We start from the raw sequence: 24,384 nt of genomic DNA on the forward strand, positions 1-24,384 counted from the left end.
AGTCACTGATCCTTTATTTTTCTCCAGTTAATGTATTAAGTATTAGTAACATGAAAGCTACCATGTATTCAACACTGGTGCAGGCACTGTGCTAAGATCTTTGTATACTCTGTTTCATTTAATTCTCACTACAAATCTTGAAGTAGGTACTGTTAGGATTCCTATTTTACAGAAAAAGGAACTAAACTTAGCTTCCAGCGGTTGTTTTAGCTCACTTGGCCAGTTAGTGGTATAACCAGTCTTCAAACCTAGACATGTCTGCCTCCAAAATCATGTTTTTAATCACCAAGCTAGTTTATAGCAGGTAAGCAATACTTTTTTTTCTATTTTTTTATTATGTTATGTTAATCGCCATACATTACATCATTAGTTTTTGATGTAGTGTTCCATGATTCATTGTTTGCATATAACACCCAGTGCTCCATTCAGTACGTGCCCTCTTTAATACCCATCACCAGGCTAACCCATCCCCCGACCCCCCTCCCCTCTAGAACCCTCAGTTTGTTTCTCAGAGTCCATGGTCTCTCATGGTTTGTCTCCCCCTTTGATTCCACCCCTTCATTTCCCTTGTAAAGGTGGGGTAGGGATGGGGGCAAGATAATTGGATAGAGGTCATGCATTTGAGTCTGACAGGACTAAATTAGAATCTGAGTTCTTTGGTTTCCTACCACTGAGATCCTGGAAAACTGATTTAATCTCAATGAACCTGTTTCCCATAAAAATAAAGGGAGATGATAACATATTTAAAAGTTCTAGGTCCTTGGTTGGTGAAACTATTCAGCAAATAATTTATTTTTCTTCTCTCAATCTTTTCCTCTTGCCCTTCTGTTTACTTGAAGTATGGTGACCATAAATGCCTATTTCCTGGTGTAAATAAGACCACTTCCTTTCACTCTTAAATAGGTCTCCATTTGGACACAATCAATTATATGGGCATGCCCTGGATGATGGTAGTGTTCTCCTTGCCTTCTTTCTCTGGATCCAGTGGTATCTTTCTAATGGCAAATATGATTATACCTCTCCTCTGATTAATACTCCATACCTCATTTCCCTACAAATAAAATCCAGTGCCTTCATAGTGATGTATGAAGCCTTCATGATCTGAACTTGCTGCCTTTGTATTTTCTTCTCATACTCACCCAGCCTGTTATTCTACTTCCTGTTTATAGCAACTGCCTGCCTTTTCTCAAAACATCTATGCTATTACTCCTATGCCTTTGCAAATGCCTTCCTGTGCCTGGAATATATTTCATTCCTGTCATTGATGTGTATCACTCTTTCTGTTTTTCTATCATCAGGACGCTTTCTAAGTGTAGGGAATCCTCTACTTTGAGATATGGTGTTGAACAGACTGTTTTATTGCATAGGGAGTGAAATAGGTGTACTTCATTACAAACCCCTTTGTAGGTATGCTTCTATCTTAGCTACAGGCAGTTGGCACTAGCAATGAAACTCCACCTCAACCCATTTACAGTGATTGAGTCTCTGGAGAGCCAGACTATTTTTGGCTCTCTGTCCCATCTTGAGTGGAGTTTGTGACACGAGAAGGCAGGAACAGGGATTATCTCTTATTTTCTGACTGAGACAAAAACCAGGAGCTTCAAGACCAGAGAACCGAGTCCAAATCTTCTCTAACCTCAGTTACTAGTTGTGTAATCTTATACAAGCTTCATAACTTTTCTTTACATAAGTTTCTTCATCTGTAAAATGGGGATAACAATAGTACCTACTTCAAGCAGTGATTGGAGGGATTAAACATATGTGCAATATGACTGAAACAATCTCTGGCCCATAGTATTTACTCAAAATGTTAGGTTTTATCACTATTGTTGTTACTATTGTTACTATTGTTACTATTGTTGTTGATAACAGTAACAGTAACAACAATAGCAATAACAGCAAACTACCTTCTATAGTATGAGCTTTTGTTTCTTGCATTTAAAAAGTGTGACCAATACATTTCCCTCTGGCTATGCTAATTTGGACTTATGTTTGATGTCTAAGTTGAGACATTTTTCCTCCCAGAAATCTTTTCTGAAACTGCTGCCACATTAGAGACTACAGTTACAGATTCACATTTTGTTGTTACTAGTAGCAGAACACTTATTGCACTTAATTTAAATGCCTGGTCTTTGATGTTTTCCCCAAATAGACCATGAACTTCTCTTAGATGATACTGGCCATTTCCTCTACCTTGTATCTTTGGAGTATTGGTTAGGTAGTACATTTACACCTCATAGGTGTTTAGCAAACATCTACCTGATGAATGAGCAAAAATAGCCTGCCACCCTCTGCGATGCTGCAATGGGACAGTCAGTCAAGCAGGGGAGCCGTTGATTTCTATTCATATGCTCCAGCTCCTCCTGTGGGTTCTCTCTGTGACCCCATGTGAGATTTTTGTAATGAATGTTCATATTTGCATTGATGATCCTAAAATGTCTTTGACAATCTCAAGAGAGTCGTAATTAGTATATTTCATTGCTGCAGTGCTCCTGCCTCCCAGCTTTGGCTTAGGAGATGGAATTCACCCCAGAGATTTGATCCCAATCAGTGCTATTGTGCTTCCCTTAAAGAATATCTTACAAATTCAGGAAGATGCAAAGCAGTTCTCCAGATTGGGGAATGAAATGTGTCATAAGAGTCAACTAGGTGCTTCTATTTGCCCTTCTCTGAGTCAGTGACCTGAGGCAACGCCATGCTGTCTTCAACCAAATAGAATGATTTACTGTTCTTCTATTTAGGGAACATCTACATCTTCTTGCCTTTGTGTATGCTATTATTTCTGTTTCCTATGGCTTCTCACTGTTTGGAGTACAAAACTTTAATGACTTAGCAGGGTATTCAAAGCTCCTCACAAACTGAGCCCCATTTACCTTTCCAGTTTTATCTCTTACCATACCCCATCAGATCTCCTAACCTCCATATGCTTAATCATTTATTCATTCCTTTCATATCTTTAACAACAATTTATAGGTTATAATGTGGACATTGTGGTGATCCTCATGGCATTGCAGTCTAGTAGTAGACATAGCATTTAACAAATAATAGAAAATAGAAGTAAAAGTATAATTATAATAAGAACCCTGCAGTTAAATCATAACAGGGGGCCAAGCATGGCAGGAGACAGTATCACAGTGGGATCTGATCATGGAGAGTTTATGGAAGTTAAAACGTCTTCAGAAAGCCCTTTCGAAGTTTGTCGAATCTAGGCATTGTTCTGTGTCATTGGTGTGTTGACACCACTTAGCATGAGGCCCAGGACATAGCAGGCAGGCAAAAATGTTAAATAAATGTCTGAATGAAAAAAATGACATTGATAAAGCATAAATTAATCTGTACACTGTCTCATAACCAATTTCCACTCTTCATTCTTAGGTAACAGTTGACAAAAGTGTGTGCACACACACTCATACACACATTCGTTTGGGAGCAGATATTAATGTAATTATATATTAATTAGTACTTTACTGTTTACAGTGCTTTTCTATCCAATGTCTCAGTGAATTGCACATAAACTTATAATGTAGGGAGATAAACATTTTTATCTTTATTTATAGAAGCTGAGTTTATGAGAAAGTTGCCCAAAGTCATACATTTAGTAAGTGAGAAACAGATATAGTAGTTTGGTCTTCTGGCTTCAAGTCTGGGGCCTCATACTTTTTTATTTACAAAGAAGTAAGGGTGGGATGACTTCAATAATATAGGAATAAGTAATGCAAATCAACACTCTATGGGATAAAATATTAAATAACATCTCTTGAAGAAATAGAAATTTTATCAATGCAGTGAAGAATCACAGGGTCCGATCTGGGAGAAGGAAACCCAGAGAGGAGAGTCTGGCAGCTGGAGCCCCTTGTCATCCAGAAACATCTGTCAGTTCAGGCAGAGGCAGCTGAGAGATTGGGTGTGAGGCCCAGCGCCCATTGTGGATGGGGAGCTCCAGTACCTCACTCATGCTTTGAATTGGGAACCTAGAGGCCTCCACTCAAGATGGGACAGAGAGCCAAAAATAGTCTGGCTCTCCAGAGACTCAATCCCTGTAAATGGCCTGAGGTGGACTTTCATTGCTAGTGCCCCTAAGCTGCTGCCAGAGGCAAATCTAAATGCTCCTTGGAGCAGGAAACATCACCTCGGCTCCAATTATTTCCATAATTAATTTTTTTCACATAAGCTATTCAGAACTCAAAAAATAACCTGAAGGGAATCATTCTTAGATACGTTAAATTTCGTCTCTTAAATATCATTTTGTCTGTGGAGCTGGGCTTTATATTGGGGCTGTTAAAGGACTTTAAGGAGGCTACTGAAACATTTGGATGTATTTCTAAAGAGAGAACTCTGGAAGCTATAGGAAAATTGGATTAGGGTCCAGTTAGAATTATCTTAACCAGCTTCCACTTAACCAATTGGCTAGGTTGACTAACTTGCAAGATTAAGTGCTGCTCTTCCTCCCCTCTATAAAACTTTCTGATTGATATCTACAGAATGTCTGTGGCCAGTTGGCAATATTCTAGTATTCTCATGTACTTCTGGTCTGATCAAGGAGTTGTATGTTTTCAAAGAGTCACTTGTGTTAGTTACCAAATCATTTATGCCAATTAGAGTTGTTACTATAGGTGAATAATTTGAGTAAATATTATGCAAACTAAGAACATATTACTAAGAAAGGACCGTTTTTATTTCAATAAAGTGTGCTGAATGCTTTAGGAAAAAAAATAAGTTCTATTCCAAAGGGAAATTACCATCAAATAAGGTATGAAGAAAATAATTATGATTAGGGAAAATTGCAAAATTTTAGAAGGATTCTGTATTTAAATTATTTTTCAAATATTTTAAAGTTTTTATTTAACTGGAAATCATATATGGAGGTAATGGGTCCTTGTTCTCATAGAAATTACATTCTAGCTTCCATTGTAATTCTGATATGTAAAAGATTTGCATGTAAAAAAGGACTTATGCATCTAATATTACTACTATTGATCAGTAATATAGAGGGAAATGAAATATTTCCATATTAATAATATGACATATAATAAGATGACCTTGTTATATCATATTATTGTATTTCTCATAATAATAACATTATGTTATGCTATATTTTTCATATATATATATTATTAGGGTAATGCCATAACACTCCATTATAATATTAATTAATAATGGCAAAATAATAAGTAACATATTCAATTTTTTTGGCCATTCCATACATAAATATCCTGTATCCTTAATTATTAGCCCAAGGCTTTTCACAGAGTAAGCACTCAAAATTACATAATGAATGAATAAATCAATATACAAACTTTCAGAATCACAGTCATTTTTCTCAGGTATCACTCAAATTTGTCAACATCATTTGAAGAATATGAATTCCACAAATCAACATAATAGTTATAGGTGTTCTTTCACCAGCAATGGACCCATTTTCTCACAGAATTGACTCCTATGGAATTTGTCGTCCAAAAAACCTATAAATCTATTTTCACACAAAATGGTCTTATTCTAGCTCATCCCTCATTCTGTACATGCGGAATTGATTTTTATAACCTCAGTATAAAAGTCTGTATTGATTAACTTATTCATTTACTAGCTCCACAAACATTTATAGAGTACCTACTCTGAGCCAGATATTGTCCTAAATATCTCAATCAACTGTCACTTTATACATTTTGACCTGTTAAATTGTTTATTTTGCGTTATTGATAGATGTAAGACATTAGCTACTTCTACAACCTGTTTGTCACTTGCAAATTTTACAACCATATTATCATGTAATTAGTCAAGTCATTGAGGAAATATGTTGATCAGAATCAGACCAAATAAAGAAGACAGCAGAGATCATTGGAATATTCCCTCTCGGTTGTCAAATTCCTATTCTCATTCAGCTGGGATGGATATGAAACAAATCTCACAAGGCAGAATTTCAGATAACCTGTATGATTTAGGAATGGTGTGGAACTCCCTGGTAGTGTTTGAGGCTACCCGGGAAAATGGGGGAAGGAAGTCTATTCCAAAGGGAAAAAGGTCAATGCCCAAGGGGCCTCTAAAAAGAGAAGAGGCTAGAAATATAACCAGTATGGGAAGAAGAAACCAGGGAAAGCCATAAGTTTAGGTTTATAGGGATAAAAGGTAAGCCTCTAGGAATTCCATAGGAAAACAGTAGGTGGCCATGACAGATTTTTTTAGACTATCTTATGTGAGTGTGCATTTTTCATGGCAGTGAAGCTGAAAGGAGATAGGCTGTCCTCAATCTACAAATTATTCCTCTTTTATATTGTCAAATCTGGTTGGGTCCTTACTTTAATCCAGTTAGTGGAAAAGGATATTAATTACTTGCAAAAGTAGTGTTCCCTGACCCCCAAACCAAGGGAGAGCCAACCAGCTATCATATCAATATTCTTCCAGTGATGACCTGTAGATGTAGAGAGGACTGGCACTTTCTGGCTAAAGGGTTAAAGGGGTTTTCTGATGCTCTAAGCTAGGATCTGGTCCAGAATTCCCTTTTTCTCAGGTCCTGGTCTTTTTGCTAGGATTTCTTCAATATCAGGAGTTTCTCTATCCTGGTAGGGGAATGCAGAGCTCTTATTGCCATAAGCCTAGGATATGGGGAAAAGTTGCAAGTGGGGAAGGTTTTAAACTGCATCAGTTCAGCAAATATTGGTTAAACATTTATTATGTTCTAGGCACTCTTCTAAATGTTTGAAGTACATCAATGAGAAAATAGGCGAAGAACCCTGTCCTCGTGGAGCTATTTTTCTAGTAGAGAGAAATAGATAACAAACACTAAAACCAATGAACACGTACATTAGGTAATTTCTTAGAAAGTCATAATCACTATGGAAAAAAGCAAAATAGAAGTGTAAGAGAGATGAGAGTTTCATGGGGTAGGTAGACAGATTGTTGTATTAAGTAAATTGATCAAGTGGAGGCCTCAGTGAGGACGTGAGATTTGAGTAAAGTCTTGAGAGGTGAGAAATTGAATCATGCAGATATTGGAGTAAAGAACACCAGGCAGAAGGAATAGAGTAAATGTTCTGAGGTGGGAATGAGTCTGGCATCTCTGATTAACAGCAAGGAGCAGAGTCAGTGATGGGGGAGCAGTAGGATAACACAGAATTAATGGTGGACTAGGCTACAGTGGGCTTAGTAGGTGTTGTAAGACTTTGGCTTTTACTCTGAATGAAATGGCTATTGGGTTTTTTTGAACATTGGAATGAAATGATCTGACTGAAGTTTTAAAAGGATCACTTTAGCCCTTGTACTGAGAGCATACTGGAGGGAAGCGAGACTAGATTCATGAAGACCTATTAGGAGGTTGTAGTAAGAGTTCAGGAAAAAATAAGATAAGAGGAAAACAGAGAGGAAGGCAAAACATAAGAGACTCTTAACTATAGGAAACGAACTGAGGGTTGCTGGAGGGAAGGTGGGTGAGGGGATGGGATAATTGGGTGATGGACATTAAGAGGGCACTTAATGTAAAGAATACTGGGTGTTATATGTAACTGATGAATCACTGAATTCTACCCCTGAAACTAATAATACACTGTATGTTAACTAAATTGAATTTAAATAAAAATTTTTTAAAAAGGAAAAAAAAAGAGTTCAGAGGAAAGTTTTTGGTGCTTTGGCCTGGGATGGTAGCAGTTATAGGAACTATCCAGATTCAAGGTGTATTTTGATAATAGATATAACAGGATTTCCTGGCAGATTGGGTGCTGCATGAGAGAAAAGAGATATTTTAAGGATGACTCCAAGGTATTTGGTCTCAGCAACTGAAAGGAGTAAGTTGCTAGAAGCTGAGATGGGAAAGACTGTGGATGGAGCAAGTTTCAGAGGGAAACAGAGTTAAGTTTGGGACATATTAATTTTGAGATGTCTACTAAACATCCAAATGGACATGTTGAGTAAGCAGTTGGATATCTGAGACTTCAGGAGAGAAGTCTGGGTTAGAGATAATTTGAGATGTCAGAATATTGGTGGCATTTCAAACCATGAGACTGGATGAGTTCCCCAGGAGAGCGAGTGTAATAGAGGACAATGAAGGACTGGTTCCTGCACCACTCCAATATTAAGACAAGGACAAAAAGTGGCCAGAGAAACTGCTGTTCTGGATGCCAACAAGGATTCTAGAGCATGTGGAGTGCTGCTGATAGGCCAAGAAGGATGAAGGCAGAGAATGGCAACTTCAGCACCGTGGAGGTGATTAGTGAGTGACCTTGTTAGCACTGTGTTTGCTTTATTAGGAGAGCTGGCTTTCTGTTTAATCCTGCAGCGGTTTTCTTGTGGTGAGGGGGTAGAGAATGTAACCTACTTCTTGTCTCTAGTGCTTTATTACTGGGTGGGATTCCTGGAAGGACTCACAACTGTGGGGATCTTCTACCTTCTTCACTCTGTGCTTCTGAAACTGCCCGGTCCTCAAAGATAATCTTTCTTTGGTTCGTGACATTTGATCTAGAAGCGCACCAAATTAACATACCTCTGTTTGAATATGGTCCCTGGTGTAGTTAGTTTCATTCCACTTTTTTGTTATTTTAAACAACTATTCCCCCTCATCCTTGTCTCTCTTCATTACCAGGGAAACAAGGTCCATTGACCTAGTGGTTATGGCAGCAAGGAGTTAACATTAATAATTATAGTTGCTCTACCAAGTGTTGTTCAATATCATAGCTAATTCTCACTGCCTCATCTTGTCATCAATGAGGGTATCACAAGAGGTTTTATTATGTGGCTTTCGACTTTGTTACTGACAGCTTTTGTGACATTTTGTTACTTGTAAGAGATCATGTTAAATGTCACACTAACTTTATGGTATTATCCTGAGATTTTTCTTGGTAGAATCTTTTCCAAGTGAATTCAAGGTGGCTCCACATGATCTCCTTGCTTTTATCACATGCTAACAAGAAATCTGTTTATGACCAACTTTCTTGCCAGGGATAAAATCATACTTACAAATCTTAACTTCTTAGGATTTTCTTATTTACCCTCTTAAAGTTATACCAGGTTTAGCCTGTTTTTGATATTCTGGCATATTTCCAGTTCTCCATGATTTTTTTCACACAAGTATGAATTTGAAAAAAAAAATTGCACAGCTTTTCATTAACACTTTCTGGAATTCAGAGTTGGCAAAAGATGTCATTTTTGAGAGAAAAATAGGGACTTTTCTAGTAAGAGAGAAGCCTGGGATGGTTTTCTGACATATGTTACTATATTTATAAAATAAACTGTTTTTAGAGATCAGTTTATAAATTTGACATAAGGTTTAGTATTTCCATTCTATTTTATTAAACTTTTAATTTTCTTATGAAAATAGCACAGGAAGCCACGTGATTTTAAGTCACGGTCTTTTCTATACATTGTGTGTCTTAGTGGAAAGATTGTGGCTTTGATTTGGAGGGTGTGGCAGATTTGGAGGGTTAAGTCTGAAACAGTTCTGGATTCTCCTCATATTTAAAGGTTTTTAAGTATATTAAGAATTGAAAACTATAGAGTCTCATCAAGGCTTAGCTACCAGGTGGGCATGTAAGGTCTAACTTAAATATAAGCTTTGGGCTATGTTAGAACTTCAGACCTCTTTTATGAAGTCACAATCTCTAGTCTTTCTGGGACTTGGAACAAGCTGAAAAGGCTACCCCAGATTACATGAAAAGATAATATAAAAGATTGTGTTGTATATTATAATATTTGGCCTAATAGGTTAGACTTCTTTAACCCTAGAAATTTTAGAACTAAGGGAAAAAATCAAGTGGATATCAAGATCAGGAATATATATATTTATGTAATTTACTTTAATTCTCTGTACCTTCTCCATTTCCTTATCTGTAAAAAGAAGAGAGTGATAGGGTTGATATGAGGACAGAGAATGGTGCCTGGAACATAGTAATTACTATAAAGGTGTTCGTTATTACAGTAGTATTAGTTATTAGCAATAATATTGAAAATCAATAATACTAAAAATGAACTTTTTTTTTTAAAGATTTATTTATTTGAGAAAGGCCATGTGCACAAGTGGAGGGGAGGGGCAGAGGGAGAGGGAAAGAGAATCCCAAGCAGGCTCCCCACTGAGTGCAGAGCCAGATGTGATGCTAGATCCCACAACCCATGAGATCATAACCTGAGAAGAAACCAAGAGTCTGACGCTTAACCAACTGAGTCACCCAGGTGCCCCCTTTTCAACCAAGGAATTTGTACTCAAGTTCCAGGCAGTACAACAGATAAAGGAAAATATATTAAGATCACAAAAACTGGAAATTAGGAAATTAAACTGGCACGATTTGCAGATAATGTGATCATTCACATTGAAAATTCAAAAGCATTTATAGACAGAATATTGGAAAAAATAAAAGATTTCAGCAGAGTAGGTAGCTAAATCAATATAAAAAACTCCATGAAACTGGACTATTTTCTTACTCCATTGCATCTATATATACCAAAGTAAATACTGTCCACTATTGTGTTGTTAAGTACCTATGAGATCTTGAGCAAGTAATGTCAGCTCTCTGGACTTGGCATCTTATCTGTTTACTAGTTTATCTCTGTAAACTGACATCATTTTACTCAGTCTCTGTTTTGGTCCTTTCTAGTTCTAAGTTATGATGGAACATCAGATTTTCTGCCTTACGTCCCCTTGCCAGTGGGACCAATTGAAAAATATGCTCTGATATTTGCTAAGTGCAATGCATTATTTTATATGATAATTTTGATATACTCCTTGCCTCCATTGAGTTTATAACCTAGTAACAACAGAAATATTAATGATACCTAGCATTGTCTTAGCTCGTCAAAATTAATGAAGTGCTTTCATTCATATGATGAAATATTTCATGAGTATATAACGAGTACATAAATAATGTACCATACAGAATATATTAAGCTCAATAAGAGGTAGAAACTGAATAGTATTTGGGAGCACTTCAGTAACATTGGCTGATTGACCACATGTTTATTATTTTTTTTACTATAATAAAATTATAGTAAAGAATTAAATAAAAAAACCCCAAATATCAGCCCACAAGGATAAGGATTTATTTGGCATTATTTATTTATGTATCCCAACAACCTAGAAGAGTGCCTGGTATCTGATGGGCACTTAATTGATATTTGTAGGAATGACTGAATGAACAACACCAAGAACTGTGGAGAGGTCATTAGGTGATGGAATATTTCAACAAATTTATGAAACACAATAGAGGTAGAAATATCCATTTCCAGTTATATGGCAGATTAGACAATCTACTGACCCTCCTGTAAAAAAAATCTGAAAGTTCTAGATTTTATGTGAGTCTTTCAAAATAAACTAAGTTGCTAGGAAGAAAGGAGGCCTAAACCAACTTGAAAATAGGAACCCAGAAAGATAAGCATAGCAATGCATACTGCTTTTGTTCTGAAGGTATTTGATGAACACAGATGACCTTAATTTGCATGACTTTGAAAGGCGCCATGAGCAAGAGATCAAGCCCATAGGAACTTTAACTTCACCTCTCTGAAATACAATACATCCTCACTCCTTTTCTTATAATTGAAGATACCTCTCAGTGTATCCTTCTGTTAAGTCTGAATGCCCTAACCTCAGTGGGACAGCAGGGAAAAGTGTTTGTCTTGTGTTTGTTGGAGAGGTAAACAATCTATCCTAAGAATTTTAACTACACAATAACAATCATTAAAATTTGTAACCAAAATTGACACTGGTTAGTTTCTTAAAAAAAAAAAATCTCGATTTGAGAGTTTAGTTAAGAGTTCTAGATTTATAGTATCCAAAATTCATGGCAGAGGCAAATATAACTAACTACTCTGCAGAAATCTTAAAACTAAACCTCAATGAATACCTAAAGTTAAAAAAATATAGTTTAGCAGTTAAAAATTACAAAACACATAAGAAAATGCATACCATGAGTAAGAGCCAGCAGACACTACAGATGAAAGAATCAGATTCAGTCCACAAAATTTCAGATATTGGAATTATTAGTCAGAATATAAACTAAATATAGGGCACCTGCGTGGCTCAGTTGGTTAAGCATCTGATTTTTGGTTTCAGCTCAGGTCATGATCTCAGGATCTTGAGATCGAGCCCCGTGTCAAGCTCTGCACTCAGCGGGGGTCTGCTTGAAATTCTTTCTCCCTCTCCTATGTCCCTCCCCCTGCTCACTTGCTCTTTCTCTCTCTCAAATAATAAATAAATAAATCTTTAAAAAACTTCAAAAAAAGAATATAAAACGTACACATAACTTTTATATAAGTCTATGTAACACACCACTTCAAAATTCAATGACAAAAATAAGCATTAATTTCTTGCTAGGGATTTGTAGGTGGAGATATGACTACTTGGTTTTTGTGGGATGTAATGGGCCTGGGATATGCTTTTGTTATGGTGGATTGTAATAGTGCAAAAGACCAAAACAAGTACTGCAAGAACATTTAAAATCATGCTCAGGCTTGGTATATATCGTGACTCTTCACATTCCATTGAGCAAACAAGTCACAGTCAAGTCCAACATCAATGAAAAATAATTCTCTCACTGGTTTGGGGGGAGGGGAGAGTGACTCTTTGATGAAAAATAATCTAATGTACTCAAATAAGCATGATCAGTATGCTTAAACAAATAAAAGAAGGTTTTAAAATATTAACAATGAGCAGACTATAAGAATGACCAAGCAAAATTGTAAAACAATTCATGTTTTTCATAATAAATGCATAGAAATGAAAAATACAATATTTTGTTGGTTGGTTGGTTTTTAAGTATTTTTGACACACAATATTACATTACTTTCAGGTATACAATGTAATGATTAGACAAGTTTACATGTTATGCTATGTTCACCATAAGCATAGCTACCATTTGTCCCATTATATTGCTATTATAATATCATTGGCTATATTCCTTATAGTCTACTTTTTATTCCTATGACTTTCTCATTCCTAACTGGAGGTCTGTATCTCCCTCTCCCCTTCACCCATTTTGCCCAGCCCCACAACACCCTTCCCTCTGGCAACAGTTTGTTCTCTGTATTTATAGTTCTGATTCTACTTTTTTATTTATTTACTTTTTAGGGATTCCATATCTGAATGGAATAATGTATAGTATTTGTCTTTCCAATCTGACTTATTTCACTTAGCATAATACCCTCTAGGTCCAACCACATTGTCTCTAATGGCACAATCTCATCCTTTTTATGTCTGTGTAATATTCCATTGTATACATATACCATATTTCCCTTATCCATGCATCTATTGATGGACACTTAGGTTGCTCCCATGTTTGTCTATCCTAAATAATGCTGCAATAAACATAGGGGTACATATATCTTTTTGAGTTAGTGTTTTCATTTTCCCTGAGTAGAAATACCCAATAGTAGAATTATTGGATCATATGGTATTTCTATTTTTAATTTTTTAAAAATATTTTATTTATTTGACAGAGCACAAGCAGAGGGAGCGGCAGGCAGAGGCAGAGGGAGAAGCAGGCTCCTGCTGAGCAGGGAGCCCAATGTGGGACTTGATCCCAGGACTCTGGGATCATGACCTGAGCTGAAGGCAGTCGCTTAACCGACTGAGCCACACAGGCGCCCCATCTATTTTTAATTTTTTGAGGGACCTCCACACTCTTTTCTACAGTAGCTGTACCAATTTACATTCCCACCAACAGTGCATGAGGGTTCTTTTTTTTCTAAATACTCACCAACCCTTGTTTCTTGTCTTTGTGATTTTAGCCATTTTGACAGGCAAGAGGTGATATCTCATCACGGTTTTGATTTGCATTTCCCTGATTATTAGTGATGTTGAACATCTTTTTATGTGTTCATTGGCCATCTGGGTGTCTTTTTTGGAAAAATGTCTCTTCTAGTATGTCCATTTTTTAATCAGATTTTTTTTTGGTGTTGAGTTGTATAAGTTCTTTATATATTTTGGCTATTAACCTTGGATATATCATTTGCAAATATCTTCTCCCATTCAGTAGGCTGTATTTTGGTTTCTTGATGGTTTTCTTTGCTGTGCAAAAGCTTTTTATTTTGATGTAGTCCCAATAGTTTATTTTTGCCTTTTTATCCCCTTGCCTTAGGAGACATATCTAGAAAAATGTTGCTGTGGCTGATGTCAGAGAAATTACTGACTGTGCTCTATTTTAGGATTTTTATGGTTTCAGGTCTCACATTTAGGTCTTCAATCCATTTTAGTTTATTTTTGTGTATGGTGTTAGAAAGTGATCCAATTTCATTCTTTTACATGTAGCTGTCCAGTTTTCCCAGCACCATTTATTGAAAAGACTGTCTTTTCTCCATTGGTTATTATTTTCTCCATTATATATTCTTGCCTCCTCTGTCATAGATTAATTAACGATATAAATGTGGGTTTATTTCTGGTGTCTCTATCCTGTTCCATTGATCTATGTGGGCCAGTGCTATACTGTTTTGATTACTACATCTTTGTAGTATATCTTGAAATCTGGAATTATGTTACCTCCAGCTTATTTCTTCTTTCTCAGGATTGTTTTGGCTATTTGGGGTCTTCTATGGTTCCAGACAAATTTTAGATCATTTGTTCTAATCTTGTGAAAAAAGCTATTGGTATTTTGGTAGGGATTGCACTGAATCTGTAGATTGCTCTGGGTAATATGGACATTTTGACAATAGTAATTCTTCCAATCCATGGGCATGGAATATCTTTCCATTTGTTTGTGTCATCTTCAATTTTTTTCATGAGTGTTTTATAGTTTTTGGAGTACAGGTCTTTCACCTCTTTGGTTAAGTTTACTCCTAGGTATTTTATTCTATTTGGTGCAATTGTTGTTTGTTTAATTTTCCTTTCTGCGACTTTGTTGTTAGTGTATAGAAATATTATTGATTTCTGGGTATTAATTTTGTGTCCTGCCACTTTATTGAGTTTATTACTTCTAGTGTTTTTTTTTTTTTTTTTTTGGTGGAATCTTTAGGATTTTCTATGTATAGAATGATGTCATCTGTGAATAGTGACAATTTAACTTTTTTACCAATATGGATGCTCTTTATTTCTTTTTCTTGTCTGATTGCTGTGGCTAAGACTTCTAGTACTATGTTGAATAAAAGTGGTGAGAGTGAACATCCTTGTATTGTTCTTGACCTTAGAGGGAAACCTCAGTTTTCACCATTGAAGGCAATGTTATCTGTGGGTTTTTCATATATTGTCTATATTCTGTTGAGGTATGTTCTCTCTAACCCAGTTTTGTTGAGAGTTTTATCATGAATGGATTTGAATCTTGTCAAATGCTTTTTCTGCATCTATTGAGATGATCAAAGATTTTTTTTTTAAAGATTTTATTTATTTATTTGAGAGAGAGAGAGAATGAGAGAGAGCACATGAGAGGGGTTAGGGTCAGAGGGAGAAGCGGACTCCCTGCCAAGCAGGGAGCCCAATGCGGGACTCGATCCAGGGACTCCAGGATCATGACCTGAGCCGAAGGCAGTCGCTTAACCAACTGAGCCACCCAGGCGCCCGAGATGATCAAAGATTTTTATCTTTTGTTGATGTGTTTTCAATTAGCAATAATCGCGCCTCAGATGAACCTCATTGGCTACGATACTGTCACTGCGCAAAGCTTGTTGATGTGTTTTATGATGACTGATTTGTGAATACTGAACCATCCTTGCATCCCAGGAATAAATCTCACCTGATCATGGTGAATGATCTTTTTAATGTATTGCTGTATGTGGTTTGATACACAGGGTTTTTCAGGGTTGAGGGTTTTTGCATCTATATTCATCAGGGATATTGACTTATAGTTTTTTTTTTTTATGTGGTGTCTTTGTATCAGGGTATCATGGTTTGCTATCAGGGTAATGCTGGCCTCATAGAATATACTTGGAAACTTCCCTTTCTCTTCTATTTTTTGGAATATCTTGAGGAGAATAAGTATTAACTCTTCCTTAAGTGTCTGGTAGAATTCACTTGTAAATCCATCTGGTCCAGGACTTTTATTTTTTGGTAGTTTTTTGATTACCAGTTCAATTTGTTACTTGTAATTAGTCTATTCCAATTTTCTATTTCTTCCTGGTTAATTTTTGGGATATTGGATGTGTCTAGGAATTTATCCATTTCTTTCTAGGTTGTCCAGTTTGTTGACATATAATTTTTCATAGTATTGTCTTATATTCTTTGTATTTCTGAGGAATCAGTTGTTACTTCTCCTCTCTTTATTTTATGTGTTTTTATAGGTTGGCAAAATAGCTACTTCTAAAGTTGAAGGAATGGTCTTGTATATGTTGACCCCTTATGTAGATTGTATAGGCTTGGTTACTTTGTATGCTGGCTGGCTGGAGCTGTAGCTGAATATGCTAGTTACTCTTTTAAACCATGGCTTTTTATAGGAAGAATACATTTTAAAATATATTTTAATAAAAGAAAAAAAGTAATAAGAGAAGAAAAGAAAAAAAGAAAAGAGAAAAAAAGAATAAAAAAGAAAAAACAAAAGAAAAAATAAAAACAAAAGACAAAATTAAAAAAATAAAAAGTAAAATAAATCAGTAAAAATTTAAAAGAAAAATGCAGTTTATTTTCTGTGTCTCAGAACCACAAAGCAGCTGGTGTATTCATAAGCCTCTCAAGATGACTGGACCTTCCCACCATGGTGTCCAGACCTTGCTCTGGTCCAGGCTTCCAAGGTAGGGTGGATATGTAAACTATGTAGTTCCCCAGTCCCTCTGACCTATAGAGCTTTCCCACAGCTCCTCTGCCATTTGATCTCTTTTTAAAATGCTAGTGTTGTTTCTTTTATATGCTATTTGCTATATGCTAGTTGCATATGCTAGTTTATAAGCTAGTTGCTAGTTGCTCTTTTAAGCCACAGATTTTTTCCTGTGTCCAAGGACAGAGAAATCTGTTCTTGGTCCCTTAGTTTTATCCCTCCCTAATGCTGATAATAGCACTTACCGTGTCTCTGTGTCTCTTGGTGTTCTCTTGCTGTTCTCTCTGCCTTTGGTTGTTCAGTAGCTGTTCAGTCAGCTCTCAGTTCTTCTTCAGGAGGAATTGTTCTGTTAATAGATATAATTTGGTGTTTTCCATGGAGGAGGTGATTTTACAGTCTTCATCTGTAGCCATCTTGAACCTGACTTGAAAAATATAATATTTGAAATAATGACTCAGTGGAGCTTTTATAACAAATTAGACATAGCTGAGCAGAGAATTAACATGTTAGATCATACATCTGAAGCAGCATTCTTTGAGAGGCAAAGAAACTTTGTAGGGAGAAGATATATGGATAGAGTGAGATCTAATAAACATTTAATCGGAGAGAGAGAGGATAGGAAGGGAAAATATTTGAAGAAATTATGGCTGGGAATTTTCCAGAACTTACAAATGTTAAAACTCCTTAAATTCCAGAAACCTAGTTAATTTCAAACAGGATAAATAAAAAATCTACACCTAGACACATGATGATAAAAGTGGGGTGAAATTTATATCACAACAAAATTTCAGAGCATTAAAGACTGAGACAATAGCAGCCAGAGAATAAAAGATAGATCACCTACAAAGCAATACTAATTAGTCTGTCATCTGACTTCTGAACAGCAACAATGGAAACCAGAAGATGTGGAATGATACCTTTCATATGCCAAGGGAAAATACTTGTCAACTCAGAAATGTATAATCAGTGAAGCTACCTTTCAATAATAAAAGCGAAGTAAAGTTATTTTCAAACAAAATTTGAGTTTACTAACATATCCTTATTATGGGAAATTCCAAATTATGAACTTCAAGGAGACAGAAGTTATCTCATATCAAAGGTTTAAGATGTAATGTGGAATGATAAGTAATAAAAAAGATAGCCAAATGAATAAATATTGATTTGTAAAACAAAAATGTTTTAGTGTGGTTAAAATAAAATAATGCAAAATGAAAAGACATGGCAACAATATCATATACAAATATGAAGGAGATAATGTATTGATAATAGTAGGACTTGGGTAGATTAAGTATGCATGTTAAATATGATATATAGTAGAGCAAAAAAAAAGATCAATCTAAAAATGGATTAAAAAAAAGAAAAAGAAACAAAAAAATCCAGGCCAAAGACAAAGTACACAGTAATGTAGTAATAAATTCAGATAATTCATTATTATGGTAAATGTAAATGAACTATACTTTGAAAGACAAAGATTATGAGGATAGCTATATTAACAAGATAAATATGGTTTACCAGAGCCATATCTAAGATATACAGACATGAAGGAATGAAAGTTAAGGGATGGAAAAAGATAAATGAACAGATAGGGAAATGGGTCTCTAATATTCTTGCTTCATTAATGACATTTGACAAAAATCACTTGCTTCAAGTTACACTGGGCAGTAGATTCAAATGTGCTCTCTATATGTGCATCTAGCCAACTATTTTTTTTTAAAGATTTTATTCATTTATTAGAGAGAGAGGGAGAGAGAGAGAGCACAAGCAGGGGGAGTGGCAGGCAGAGGGAGAGGGAGAAGCAGGCTCCCCACTGAGCAAGAGGCTTGATGCAGGGCTCCATCCCAGGACCCTGGGATCATGACCTGAGCTGAAGGCAGATGCTTAACAGACTGAGCTACTCAGGTGCCCCTGGCCAACTATTTCTTAATGTGATTATTGACTCCTTTCCCAATTAGTTGGTATTACCTTCTGTGATATAGTGCTATGGGCTATCTTGGTAAAATACTACCCTTGGTGTGGCCCTATCCCTACAGAGACCTCAGTTCAAGTGCTTCCTGGGAAAGACTTCTGTTAACATCATTTTGGTGAATGGTCTGCCGCTGGGCTGGAATTCATATTTTTACAAAGGCCTTACTTCAGGGGGTTTAATGTAGTATTTTCATGCAGGCTGTTTAGGACAATATTTTAAGAATGGGGCACTTTGGAGATTCTGGAATTATCCAGTAGTGGCAGATGTTTTTTTGTTTGTTTGCCTTTGTGTGAAACGGTCTATGATTGGGTTTTTTTTTTTTTTTTCCATTTTCAGCCCCTGCTATCCCTAATCCAGTTAAGTGGAAGTCACTGTGTTTTTGCTTTGCATAGTTCCTGAGTCAAGTCTACTAACTGCTCATTGCCTCTGTGTATATGAGGAAATGGAGTACATTAGGGTAAGGAATGGTTACCGGGCATTTAGCTAGACTCAGTTAGTAGATTGAGGGATTCATTTCTACACATCTGTCTTATATAGCATGTGATTCAGGTTCATGCCTCAACAAAATGAGAAATTCTTTGTGCTAGAGATCTTGCAGGTTTGTTATGAATAGGTGAAAAAAATGTAAATATTAATTTTATAAATGTTAAGTTTCTACTGACACTTTGCTGCTTCTGTTTTGACTATCATGTCACATGTCCTATTAGAGTTCTAAATGATTTCTCCAATTCTCCTTCCTTTGATTAATTTCACACAAGCCCACCATGTTAATTTCCTATAGCAAAGTTCTGAATATGTCACCTTTGCTCAGAAACCTTCCACTGTTGCTTGGTGCTTCAAGAAAATAGTCAAAGGACTTCTTTCAACCTAAAGACCCTTTGTTAACTGATTAGTCATTCTTTCCAGAAATTTTTTTTACCACTATTCCTCTTTTTCATTCTTAATTCTCTCTGTCAAAGTTAATATTTGTTCTTTGTATACATTCTATGTGTCCTACTTATTTGCCATTGCTCATGTGCCTTCTGCCTTAGAGTACCCTTACTTCATTTCCATAACAATCATTTTTGGTTCTTAGTAAATACTGGCAAAATAATCCTCAGGTATTATTATGTATAAGTAGAGAGTAACTGAATATTATAGTCAAAATCATCATGGTCAGAGTGGGCAAAAACTAGCTTAAGCGGTCTCCTTAGAGAATTCCCCATTAACCAGTTTGGTCATTCCTAGAAGTGTAGGATACTGCCTTAGAGTCTAGCTGTGTGTGTTTGTGTTTATGTTTGTGTGTGAGTGTGTGTGTCTGTGTGTGAGAGAGAGGAGAGAGATAGCTTGTGCACATATGTGTGCACTTGTGGACATTTCACCAAGACTGAGCATCTTTCCTCTATTGTGTCTGATTTTAATGGACGATACCAAAGATAAGTCAGGATGTTTGTATTTTTCTTCCAGTCAATCAAGAGGTTTCACCTAAACCTCTAGAAAGGAAGGTGAAATCTTTTGTCTAAAAAACTCTTTTTATTGTTGACTTAATCCTAGTAAAAAGAAACACAAACCAATGAGAAATACTGGTCAACACATTGTGAGATTTCAGAAGGTCTGGGTGATATAGGTGATCCATTGATGATGTGGACTAGTGTGATTTCCATATTTGTTCCCATAGATTCTTAGATGTGGTCTCTTAAAAAATGCCTTATAGACCATGTGAGAGGCAAGGAGGAGGCTGTTAAGGACTGAACTGTAACCCTCCAAAATTTGTATGTCAAAGCTCTAACTACAATGTAACTATTTGGCGATAGGGCCAATAAGGAGGTAATTAAGGCTAAATAAGGTCATAAAGGTGGGCCCTAAATCACTAGGACTGATGTCCTTATAGAAAGAAGTAGAGATACCAGGAGTGTTCAGGCACAGAGCAAGTCCATGTGAGGATGCTGTGAGAATGTAATCATCTGGAAGTGAAGGAGACAATTCTCACCACAACCTAACCCTGCTGGCACTCTGATCTTGAATCAAGAATTGGGAGAAAATAAATTTCTGTTATTTAAGCCACCCAGTCTATGATATTCTACTGTGGCAGGCCTAGCAGATTAATGCAGAGGCCAAGTAAACAAATTTGGTTTCTGAATTCCCATTTAAACTAGATTTACTTTGCTCCTGCTTTTTATATATTGGAGTTTTATGTAAGAATTCTTTCTTTTTCTTTCTTTTCTTTTCTTTCTTTCTTTCTCTCTCTCTCTTTCTTTCTCTCTCTCCCTTCCTTCCTTTCTTTCTTTTTTAAGATTTTATTTATTTGAGAGAGAGAGAGAGCATGAGCGGGGGAGAGAGGCAGAGGGAGAGGGAGAAGCAGGCTCCCTGCTGAACAGGGAGTTGGATGTGGGGCTCCATCCCAGGACCCTGGGATCATGACCTGAGCTGAAGGCAGACACTCAACTGACTAAGCCACCCAGGCACCCCTCTTTCTTTCTTTTTTATTTTTATTTATTTATTTTTAAAGATTTTATTTATTAGACAGAGAGAGACACAGAGGGAGAGAGAACACAAGCAGGGGGAATGGGAGAAGGAGAAGCAGGCTTCCCGCGGAGCAGGGAGCCCAACGTGGGGCTCAATCCCAGGACGCTGGGATCATGACCTGAGCCGAAGGCAGACGCTTAATGACTGAGCCACCCAGGCGCCCCTCTTTCTTTTTTTAAATAAATGTTTTGCTGTTAAAAATTCAGGCAGGTAAGTATATTATGTACCAATTTATTCATGTATTTGTAATGGAAGCATTTCTTCTTAGTCCCATATTGTGTCTCTAATCAGAATGCTTCCACTGGTGGGGCACCTGGGTGGCTCAGTTGGTTAAGCAACTGCCTTCAGCTCAGGTCATGATTCCAGGGTCCTGAGATCAAGCCCCCCATCAGGCTTTCTGCTCAGCGGGGAGCCTGCTTCTTCCTCTTCTTCTGCCCTTCCTCCAGCTTGTGCTCTCTCTCTCTCTCACTCACTGTCTCTCAAATAAATAAATAAAATCTAAAAAAAAAAAAAAGAATGCTTCCATTGGGTTTCTTCTCTTGTCTGTCTGGACACACGGATGGCCACATCATTGGAATATGAGTTACTCTGATGACAGAAAGAAGATATCACTCATCTTTATGATTTCATCTTGCCCTATGCTATGGACTGAATGTATGTGTCCCTTCGAAATTCATATGTTGAAATCTTAACTTCCAAAGAGATGGAGGTGGGAATTTTGGGAAGTAATTGGATTTAGATTAGGTCCTGATGGTGAAATCCTCATGATGCTATTAGTGTCCTTATAAGAAAAGATCAGCAAGCTAGTGCCCTGTCTGCCATGCAAAACCATAGCAAGAAGACTGAAAGCTAGCAACGGGCTCTCACCAGGAACTGAATCAGTTGGCACTTTGGAGTTGGACTTCTAGACTTCAGAACTGTGAGCAATGAATTTCTGTTATTTAAGCCACATAGTCTGTGGTATTCTGTTATAGCAGCTTGAGCTGACCAAGACACTCTGACTATCCCACCCCATTCTGTAATTACATACAGATATGTACTTAGTAGTATTAAATATGTAAGTAAATTTCATACCAGCCCATTCAAAAATGGCCTCTTGAGCCTCCTTGACAATATATAAACCTATGCTAGAAATCCTTTAGTAACAGAAAGCATACTAGAGTGCAGGTTTTAAAAAATCCTTAAGGATTTCTATGAAGAGTTTTAACTATTTTTAACTATTTAACTATTTTTATCTCCATACAAATTCCTGTGTCCTCTTCTATTGCTTAGATTATTCTCTATTTAGAAAGTTTACAAAGGGAATATTTACTTGGTACTGGCATGAGTGATAAATTAGAATTAACTAGCTATTACTGGACACCATTCCTACTCATTTCCCAGTAAAAGCATACCTCATTTTATTATGTTTCACAGATACTGTGTTTTTTTTACAAGTTGAAGGTTTGTGGCAACCTTGCCTAGAGCAAGTCTGTCGGCACTGTTTTTCCAACAGCATTTGCTCACTTTGTGTCTCTGTGTCATGTTTGAATAATTCGTGAAATATTTCAAACTTTTTCATTACTATTATATTTGTTATGGTGATCTGTAATTGGTACTTATGACTCATGGAAGCTCAGAAGATGGTTAGCATTTTTTTAGCAATTATATATATATATATATTTTTTTTTTTTTTAAAGATTATTTATTTGACAGAGAGAGAGACAGCGAGAGAGGGAACAGAAGCAGGGGGAGTGAGAGAGGGAGAAGCAGGCTTCCCGCTCAGCAGGGAGCCTGATGTGGGACTCGATCCCAGGACCCTGAGATCATGACCCGAGCCAAAGGCAGTCGCTTAACCAACTGAGCCACCCAGGCGCCCCTATATATATATATTTTTTAAAGATTTTATTTATTTACTTGAGAGAGAGAGAGAGAGAGACAGAGATAGTGACAGAGATAGCTAGACAGAGCACGAGCGGGGAGGAGGGGGAGAAGCAGGTTCCCCACTGAGCAGGGAGCCCGATGCGGGACTCAATCCCAGGACCCTGGGATCATGACCTGAGCTGAAGGCAGATGCTTAGACTGAGCCACCGAGGTGCCCGTAGCAATAATATATTTTTAAATTATGGTATATACGTTATTTTTAAAGACTTAATACTAATGCACACTTGATGGACTACTGTATAGTGTAAACATAACTTTCATATGCGCTGGGAGATTCCTTTGACTTTTTAGAGATATTTCCTTTATTGCAGTGTCTGGAAGGGAACCTGTGTTATCACTGAGGTATGCCTATATTATAAAAACTACTTGAAGGGAGGCTTCATTTTGTACATCTCAGTTGATCTTTGCACTATCTTGTGAGGTTGGCTATGGTATTTTCATTTTTCATATGAGGAAACTAGGACACAAGGAGTTAAAAGTAACTAAAATTATAATGATAATAAGAAGGTCATTTAAGTTTTGAATTATACATTTTATTCCATATCATTTCCTTTGCTTTTTATGTGTTTAACCTATGTAAAAAATAAAAGCCAGAGAAAGATATATTTATAGGATGAATAGTCAGATATGAATCCGTATGGTCAATTATAATCAGGTCCAGATGGTTAGTGCTCTGAGCTACTAGAGACCCCATTTGATGCCCCAGTTACCTACCATCATCACGATTAGGATGGGCATCAGCCGACACTTAATAAAGGAGACAGCATAAGTTAGTGGAAAGAACATGGGCTTCGAAATCTGTCCCAGAACCAGCTTTCAGCTCTGCCACTTACTAGCTGTGAGATGTGGAACAGTGAAGAGTTAACTCCTCTGAATCCTCATCTCCAGGTGTGTAAAATGTGAATAATAGTATAAAATCTACCTTATAAGGAATAAATGAGATAGCAAATGAACAAGCACTTATTATTGTCCTTGACACAGAGCAGGCACATTGTAGGCCTTCAATAAAGGTTTGTTGAATCTGAATGAACACAAATTAGTGTAAAATTCAATCTTTCCCTCATCAGGGTTTACAAACTAATTGGTGAAATACCGAAGAATGGCAACATAAAGGCAGCAAAGACTAAGTGCCAAGTGGACAAAACCATGGCATGACAGTGGGGAAGGGGATTCTTGAGGGCTGGGACAGGTAGGACAGCTGAGTTCTCTGAGAATCAAGCTTCTGAAGAAAGGCAGCTCTTATTTAGACAGACAGGGAGGAGGGAGCATGCACGTGGCAGAAAGGGAGAAATGACGATGAGAGAAATGTGTATGGTTGTATATGGGAAAAAGAATTGACCACTA

General features: G+C 36.7%; 1 protein-coding gene and 1 pseudogene across 10 annotated transcripts in view; one reads left to right on the forward strand and one right to left on the reverse strand.

Moving 5' to 3' along the window:
• Positions 1-24,384, forward strand: part of LOC118546233 (uncharacterized) — a 567,633-nt gene that overhangs the window by 237,400 nt on the left and 305,849 nt on the right. The gene's annotated exons all lie outside the window — the stretch shown is intronic.
• Positions 15,448-15,562, reverse strand: LOC118546238 (U4 spliceosomal RNA; annotated as a pseudogene).

Source organism: Halichoerus grypus, chromosome 5, assembly GCF_964656455.1.
Source record: "Halichoerus grypus chromosome 5, mHalGry1.hap1.1, whole genome shotgun sequence".
Lineage (NCBI taxonomy): Eukaryota > Metazoa > Chordata > Mammalia > Carnivora > Phocidae > Halichoerus > Halichoerus grypus.